The 9,295-nt window shown below is 44.0% G+C and overlaps 1 pseudogene across 2 annotated transcripts; it reads right to left on the minus strand.

The window, feature by feature from the left end:
* Nucleotides 1–5,233: 5,233 nt before the first annotated feature.
* On the minus strand, nucleotides 5,234–8,785 carry LOC311008306 (protein Tob1 pseudogene; annotated as a pseudogene). 2 transcript variants are annotated; one of them, XR_014599381.1, is made up of 2 exons: nucleotides 8,559–8,785; nucleotides 5,234–7,433 (listed from the first exon to the last, which is right to left on the minus strand). The product of XR_014599381.1 is annotated as a protein Tob1 pseudogene (transcript). The 2 variants fall into 2 exon arrangements; XR_014599382.1 differs by lacking the exon at nucleotides 8,559–8,785 and adding an exon at nucleotides 7,527–8,087.
* Nucleotides 8,786–9,295: the final 510 nt, after the last annotated feature.

The following is a 9,295-nucleotide window of genomic DNA, read 5'->3' on the forward strand; positions in this document are numbered from 1 at the left end:
GTCTCAGAAATATGACAGACTGCGTATACTCTGATGGTGAGCCAAGAGTATTTGGTAAATTATTTTACATTTATGATTTACTGCCCCCCAGAAATCAAACAAAATCAACCCGCTTTCATTCCAGTGAGTAATCTGTTCACATCTGTAATCACTTCTCATTCCATCAGCCGGTAAAAACCATAAGAAGAAACCGGAGAAGGCAGAGGAATCGTGATGGATGGTTTTCTTAATACTCCTCAGAGCGACTGACTGACCACTTTAACTGGTCCATCTATCTATCTATCTATCTATCTATCTATCTATCTATCTATCTATCTATCTATCTATCTATCTACCTACCTACCTATCTATCTATCTATCTATCTATCTATCTATCTATCTATCTATCTATCTATCTATCTATCTATCTATCTATCCACCTACCTTCCTACCACCTTTAGTAAATTAGCTTCCCATTTAGCCTCAAACAGACCATAAAGCAGGGTTTGCTTTAGGGGCGGGGCTACCTTGTGATTGACAGGTCAATACACCACTACACCATTGTAGTAACACATATTTTTTTAACCAAAACTAGCATCCCATTTAATATCATATTTAACGTTAATTACGTTTACATCTTGCTAACCACACTAGCTAACTAGCACTAGTGTTAGCTGCTGCTGGGGCTCGTTCCTTGAGAGCTCCACCCTCTAGTCCAAATATGGTCACTTCTGGCTCCAAAAAACCAAGATGGTGACGACGAAAATGTAAAAACTCGAGCCTCAAAATATCCACAAACCAATATGTGACATCACGATTAGTAAAATCTGAAGCTTCAGAGATAAACAACGTGTATTCTGGTATGTAGGGAACAGGAAATCAGGCCTCCAGCTCAAGACACAAAAAAATAGAGCATAAGACATCCTTATTTGGAAGACATGCTTTAATTCTTCCCAAATAGAGACATGAATAATATGCTGCTCCAGACACATGACAGAGCTTTGAAAGCCAACAGAGTTAAATTCCTTTCAAATGGCTCAATGCTGCACTTTTATTAGTGTGCTGCACGAACACTGGTATGCCATGTATGTGCCCTTGCACACAATAGAAAGTCTGCACAGCAACAGCACAGTTACACTAATCATGACTGCTTTAAGGGTCTCTGGTATTCCTTATATCCACCGCCTTCCCTGATCCAGTGTCACTATTTTGTAGGCCTATTTGTGAGTGAAAGTTAGGCCCAGTCAAAACAAATGCAGCGTTATCTGCATTTAGTCAGCAGAGGCAAAGAGCACAAGCATCCACACAGGCAGAGATTAGAGAGGAGACTGTGACCGGGCTTCCTATTATTAGAGCGGAGGTTTATGGTCGAGGAGAGCGAGAGCTGCAGGGAATCACTGAGATTAAATTACACAGACGGGGAGCATCAAATACAGGAGAAAACTTGGCCCTCGGAGAGAGTGATGGGGGGTCTGGATGAGTCGGGGAGACTAGACCGGAGCAGGATTAAAGAGGGATGTACTATATCAGAGCCATCTACGTCTTTCACGCTCGTCTGTCCCTGAACACACCAGCAGGCGAGGCCTTGCCGGAGTAGCAGCCATAGGAACCATACAAATGTGCCGAATCGCCAGAGGACGGATATTTAAAGGCACAGATACCGTCCTGTGGTTGGATGGAAGCAGTGTTTTAAAATAGATTAAAGATGTACTCACAAATACTTTCATCATTGATTTTTATATATAAAATGTAAAGAAGTAGTTTGTGTGCTAAAGCCTCACAACCTTGATCAAAGAGGAATCAGTGATGATGTTCTGTTGATGATTTATCCATTAATCAATACATGGATTACGTACAAATTGATTACATTATATATACAAATTACAGTGCATCACTTTATAGGTATAGCTATGAAACAGTGTATAAAAGCAGCCTGATATGAATATATATTATATTATTTGAAATCACATGATAGTAAAGCTGTTAAATACAGTCAAATCCTTCATTTCAGATTACTGGAAACCATTTTGGAGATCAGACGGATCTATGGAATCTCCTGCGTTTACTTTTTTGCTTCAGCAAGTCATTATCAGCATGAAAAAGGTGAAGGAAATGTGTTGTCATGGCTACAGTGGAGTCAGAACAACATCTGTGTATCTCCATCTATTTTTTTTCCTCCACACCCGTCTTCCTGCGTGCCTGTCTGCCTGTCTGCCTGTCTGCCTGTCTGCCTGAGTAGAGAGCAGCACTCATACGTCCCCACCCAGGTTCCCTCAAAGGGCGGCCGTTCCCCTCCGGGCGCCATACGTCAGGACGTGATGCAGGTGCGTTAGAAGGAAAGGAATTGTTCCATGGCGTATTAGCAAACAAGTCGTCCCTGCTGTGAAGTCAGGCATGGGTTGGGGAGGAGGGAGGAGGGAGGAGGGAGGAGGAGGGAGGAGGAGGAGGGGGAGTATGAGAGCCGAGGATTCTCCTACGATGACGCAGAAAACCCTGCAAGGTCTATTTTTAAACCTATTGAAGTGTGCGACACCCTTTCAGTGCTGCAACCTTTAACTGAGCCTTCAAACCAAAACAAACCCACGGAGAGGAGGAGGAGGAGGAGGAGAGCGATAGCAACAACACACCTCAGCTCTTTCTTTTCTGTGGCAATGAAATATGGATTAGGACTCCATACTGCTGAGATGTGGTGTTTTTTTTAGGTTGAATGATTGTCTGGCTAGGAATAAGAATAGAGGGGCCGAATGGATGATCCTCACTAAAATGACTTGGCAGCTCTTGAAAGCGGCGGCCGACTGAGGTTCTGGTCCTGGCCAAACACAACGCAGCCTGTATTCATTAAAGTCTCAGCTCCGGGTTTATCAGCGAATAACACAGACTGGATGGGAGCTTTTATCCCCCCCCTCCCCCTCTCTCTCTGGTCTTTGGAAGTGAAATGTTTGCGCTTCCTCTAATTGCAGATGTGCTCATGTGGCGGTATCTCTGGACCCCGAGAGCCTCTGAAAATGTCACCGCCATGCGGCCCGGGCCAAACCCAACAACCAGGAACAGGTGCTGAACCTGCCCCCGAGCAGCTCTGATCTCAGGCTTAATATAGAAATGTGAGCGATCATCAAGGTCAAGACCTTTCCAGCACCTATCGACACTCAATGACGGGGGGGGGAATTATTTTATACCAGACTACATTATCAACTACAATCCCAAAGGTGCAGGACTTCCTAGCTCGGTGCCTTAAAATGCAAATCACTGTGTGAAACACAATTAAAATGAATCATCCACTCGAGGATGACTCACCCCTGGGTTGGCCCTTTTCCTTGTAAACACTGTGTTTACAGTAGGGGCGGGACGATGAGGGATTTTATCATAGATCGGGATGAAAAAAAACTCACAATATGTTAAATCTGGTGAATTGCCATTATCTGATAATCAGAAATATCATCGAGTGACTTGAGAAAGCTCCCTGTCATGGTAGAGAAGACATATTAGAGCCTGATTCTTCTTTATTATTATATATGATCATCTTATTTAAGATTATCTGACTGTTCACTGAATAAAGATGCGTATTATCTGTGATCCTGAGAGTTTAAGCATATTTTCAGCAGCAGCAGCATTAACATCAGCAGCAGCAGCATGTGTAATAAAGTGAAGCTCACGTCAGGAATGTGTCTATGAGAAGCTGAAGGGGGGAGAGAGAGAGACAGGAAAGATGGAGTAACAGTAAGGCAACACCTCCTCCCTGGGAGTCTCCCAGCTGGTGTGACACCAGACCATCTGTGGGCCTGTTTATCCCGGAGAGGGAGGTGGTCATGTGGAACTGTGTGTGTGTGTGTGTGTGTGTGTGTGTGTGTGTGTGTGTGTGTGTGTGTGTGTGTGTGTGTGTGTGTTGAATTTACAGCCATATATATCATAAGCACAATAAAACACAACATGCAAGAATTAAATCCATCTTCGGCCAAAACGCAGAAACTTCAAAATTCAATAGAAAATCATCTCAAAGTGAAAAATAACAACGTGGGGTCAACATAAAAATAATAAGCTGCGGTGTATTGACAGTTGGTGGTCCAGTTAGGATTTAATCTCTCACTATAGACTGACTGGTTAAATGTAATAGAGTTGTTAAATGTTCCACCAAAATGTGATTTCTTCAACTTCCTAAATGAGAGTTTGACGCCCAAATATTAGAGAAAACTAAATCAATATTTTAAAAAATTCCCCAATAGGCTTCCATATCTATCATTGGTTTAACTTTCCCTGTAAACGCACAACTTTGTGAGCACATTTAAAAAAAAAGGGAGGCAGTTTGTTTGCTTCAGAGCTAAACTAAGCTAAATTAAGCTAAGCTAAGTTAAGCTAAGCAGCATTTACATGAGAGCACCATCATTGAGCATGAAAGCAAACTGAACTATTCCATTAAATGGCATTAAAATAGTTACATTTTGCAATTATTCAAATATTATTCAGCAATATTCTTTGTTTTTACCAGATGTAACAAGCTCACAGTCAGATTTATAGTCAAATCAACCTAAAAATAATGTAAAATATCAGTAACCAGGGCAGATCTAGCACTTTAAACTGATATTCATCTATATTTCTACTAGAGTACAGCCTAACAACATCTCAGAATGGCGTAAACATATCCATAACATTTGTCCTTAGGTCAGGCATTTAGGAGACACTCATAATAATTTAACAGGCTTTATTTGTGTTGAATTGGCCAAATTACAAACGTGATTACTCGTCTTTTAAGCAGCTGGAGGTCCAAACGTCGAGCGCTGAACGTCAGCTTGTTTCTTCACAATGACGGGCCGAGCCCATGAAAACCCAACCAGCGTGATTACAACACACTCCCATGCTGTTACTCTAATTGCGGTTCAAAGCCCGTGAAAGCAAACCACCAAACATCCGCCTCCCTGAAATAAACAAAGAGGCGTGTGATGATGGCGTCGCCGCAGACCGCTACCGTGAGTGATCATGAATAGGCTTCACGTGGCTGCTCCGCCCTGACCTCCACCTTCAGACCTCCACCTTCAGACCCGGAGCAGACCAGAGATTAGAGTGCAAACGCTCCGGGATTTAGGCTGTCAAATGGACAGATTGCACAAGTCTTCGTTTAACCCAAAGCCTTCATGACTATGTGACTAATACCATCATCTGCTCCCGTCGCCGGTAGCAACGCCTGCTGCCGGATCAATATTTACAAAGACAAAGTCACCGTTGTGTTTAAACAGTCAATAAATAAGTCGCTTCTCACAGATCATGTTCAACTGGAGTTTATTTTATTAAAAAGACCAGGGTGCAAATATGAAATTAAAAAAAATAAAGACAAGCATATAATTTTTAAGCATTTAATACAAACTTAACAATATAAACTATTTCAGTCCCTCTTGACATGTAAGACACTGACTCAAAATACTTTGTTATACCGTATTTTTTTTATCAAGTATTGCACAATGTAGGTACAAAATTAATATTCATACGATTACATTTTGTCCATTGTATAGCAAAATCTTTTTTAACCTCTTAACAGAAAATACAATTCATCTTTCAGAAAAAAAATCAAATATTCCTACACTTGAAGTCCACCACTAAGGGATACTCTGTACACAATCTTTAGAATATTTGATGTACTTTTTAAAGATGGATTTCTTTAACAATTCTTTTTTTTTTTTTTTTTTTTTTTTTTTTAAAGAGAAAAAAAAAAGAAAAATAAGGAAAAAAGCTGCTGCAGCCATCACAGATCACTGGAGTAGTAAAAAGATATAAATGCAACACCATGTCATAGAAACAATATATACTCTGATATCTTACAAACTCTGTACTAAATTAAATTATACAATTAGAAAAAGACCAAGTAACCCCACTTAGTAGTGCCAATTCATAAAAATCAGCCTCGTCTTACCACCTGTAAAATACTGTAAGAGGCCAAAACTTGAAGCTTGTATTTTTATTTCATTTTTATTTATTTTTTTTTTACTTTTTTGGAGTATTTTCTCAACATGGTAAAAAATTTTGTGCTTGGTTGGCAAAAAGGAAAAAGAAAAACAATGATGCATGTTGACTTGAAGTAACCAAGCTTGGATGTGTTTGTACAAGCTTTGAGTAGAAACAAACTCAAGGGGCGCGCGGTACAACGCAACCCTCGGGCACATGCGCTTGACTGACTAGACACTACATCCTCCAAAGTCCAGTTTCTTAAAGTGTGCGTTTTTTGTTTTTCCTTCTCTTTGAGCCACCATCATTCATCATAAATAAACATCCCGGTGGTGAGTTTAGTTAGCCATGACTGGCTGGAATTGCTGGTTAGAATACTGCATGTTGCTCAGACTGAAGTTGAGGCCGTCGATAAGGGACTTGTCGTTGAGGCTTCCGTACGCCGCAAACACGTCGCAGGCATTGTTGTACTGCAGGGCGCCGAGACCCAGGGAGCCCTCCCCGGGGAACACGGCTCCGGGGCTGGCCTGGCCCTGGAGGTTGGGGAACACAAACTCCTTGGCGTTAGGGGAGAGGGCGGAGGCCTTCTGCTGCTGCTGCTGCCCCAGGCCCAGCCCGTACAGTGAGTGCATGGAGGTGGAGATGGCTTTCTGCTTCAGTAGGGTGTTGACATTCAGACCCAAGTTATTGGTGGGGGAGGTGCGGGCCACCTTGCTGCTACTGCTGCTGCCGCCGCCGCCGCCGTTAGTGTTGTTGTTGTTGCCGCGGCTGCTGCTCTTCATCTTAGTGGAGCCGAATTTGGTGGCGGCGAAGGTGGCGGTGGTGAAGGTTAAGGGCTGGGTGGAGCGTGGCATGAAGGAGGGGCTCACGGCAGCGGACTGCCCGAAGGGAGGTGAGGGGGAGCTGGACTCTGAGGAAGCCCCGACGGGGTCGCTGATTGGCATGAAGACCTGGGCCTCTGGGTTAAAGCTGTTCTTGATCTCTTTGTCCAGCTCGGACCCGTTCTCATTGTTATCGTCCACGTATAGCACCTTGACCGGTCCCTTCTCCCCGATCTGGTAGGAAACCTCAAACGGGTCGATCCACACGCTAAGGTCCTGAGGGAGGTTATTCCGGACGTCTTCGATGTCCAGCCCGCTCTCTTTGGCTGCCTGCTCCACCACGGGGTCCACCTTCTCCCCTACATGGATGCACCTGAACCCCGAACCTTTGTATGGCTTATCCGGATACCAGTGGCCTTCATATTTTTTCTTCAGCTGCCTCTCGAGTTCCTCGCCGAAGATATTCACACGTCGTCGAGGGAGTTTGTTGTATAAATAGGAAATAATAAAGTTGAGTGCTACTTGAATTTCAAGCTGCATAGCTGCTTCGGTGGCGAGGGCGATTCTTTTTCCGTCACAGAGTTGCCTTTTCTTCCGAGCGTTGCAAAAAACTCCACGGCCGCGGCGATCGGTTTGATGAAAAGAGTCTGATTGAGTTGCCAAAGTGAACGTCCTTCCTGCAACAGGGTTAGGTTACGGATCCTGAAAGGGAAGGAAACAAAAAAAAAACAAAGAACGGCAATAAGTATATGAGGGCGTTTATGGTATTAACAAATAAAAAGATTAAAATCACACCATTATGATTGGATTGCATCCGTGTTAGCTTCTATAGTGAGGCCAATCCACCATCCGCTCCTCCTCCCTGCCCACAGCGGTGCTGTATGTCAGCTGTACAACATAAACAGCTATAAATAAACAAGAGGCCACTGACTCAGAGTCGGTGTCAGCAGTGTGTGTGTGTGTGTGTGTGTGTGTGTGTGTGTGTGTGTGTGTGTGTGTGTGTGTGTGTGTGTGTGTGTGTGTTCCCCAGCGGGTCCGGTGTGACAGAAATACGCAAGCACGGTTGACCTCTGCGGAGGGCGGCGCGGCTGCTGTCAAGTCGGAACGCTTATTTTTTTTTTTTTTTCGAACGCTTCGTTTTGGGCACGCGGACACCGCGTCCGGGGAGAGGGGCACAACCTTCCTCGCGCGCGTCCAAGCTCAGCCGCTTCCAACTGAAAGCGACGGGGGTGTGGGGGGAGGATATCTATCTTTCCCGTGCTAACACCGAAGCACGTACGAGCTTGTGACGAAAACTGCTCGTTACATAATCGACATTCACAAGTCTGTCCGCGGCTATAAAGCCCCTTCTTTTTTGTGACAGATCCATATCACTTAATGGCACGACGACAATGACAATACGATGCACAAAAAACGAAAAAAAAAATCCCATCACGCCCGGCTCCGATATTAGCAGCTAGCTAGCATAAGCTAAACTCAATGGAGGGTGGGAACAAGAGACGTAGCTTGCTAGCTTATCTAGAAAGCACCAGTTTAATGTTTAGCTCGGGCTGTTATCAAGAATTAAAAAAAAAAGATAAATGTCACGTTACGGACACCGTGGTGCTGACGTCACTGCCAACAGCGAGAAGACGCCAAAAAACGGTGCTTTTAATCTGGATCGACAGCAAGCTACGTAGCATTTGAATTAGCAACGGCTACAGCACAGATAAGTCGACTTATAACACAGCGGATCAATAACATCAGCGAGTGACAGCTTGGCAATCAATATAGCAACAACATAAAGCATATACATTCTTCACGAAACGAATAATAATATCTACTTACATGGAAATTCACAGCAGGTCCTTTTTTTTCGCATCAGCCAGGGAGTCCGCTCCGGCTTGGCTTATTGTACGGTGTTGCTTTCTAAAAAGGGAGATATAAAATGGTATTGCCGTCGTCGTCGTGTCTTTTTAATGCTCCAGGCGATCCGTGAGCTTCGGTTGAATTCCGTGTTTTGTTATTACAGGCTTGCGAGCTAACTCCCCACAGCCTGGGAGTTTTTTACAACTCTGCCCTTTAAAACTTCGGCTGATTTGTATATATAGTAGTCCTCCGCCACGGACATGGAGGAGGTGGTGATGCGGCTCACAGAGGTCAACACCCAGGAACGCGTTCCTATTGGCCATTCGCGCCCTCGTCATCGACAAACGCCCCCCAACTACCGCTGCGATTGGACGATTCCGTGCTCGATCACAGCTCGGGTTCTATTTACGGTAGTGGTTTGCCTTTCATGTGCTCTGGACTATTTTGACTCGAGCATCTTTTTTAGAGATAAATTATCTTTTGAAAGGTTTATTTGGAGGAAAATACGATTCCAGTAACACAATTAAAAAAAATATGATATAAAAATGGACGCTGAAATGAAATCACATTTTTGTCTCTGCTCTTCCCCACTACGGGGCTAAGTAGAGCTAGATAGCCCACTGTGGCGGAGGGACACACCTGTCACTGGCTGTGTCTCCTCCTCCTCCTCACCAATAACAGTTTGGTGCTCCTTCCTCCTGCCAGCTGTAGCTGTG

This window comes from Eutrigla gurnardus (assembly GCF_963514095.1).
Source record: "Eutrigla gurnardus genome assembly, chromosome: 22".
Classification (NCBI taxonomy): Eukaryota; Metazoa; Chordata; class Actinopteri; order Perciformes; family Triglidae; genus Eutrigla; species Eutrigla gurnardus.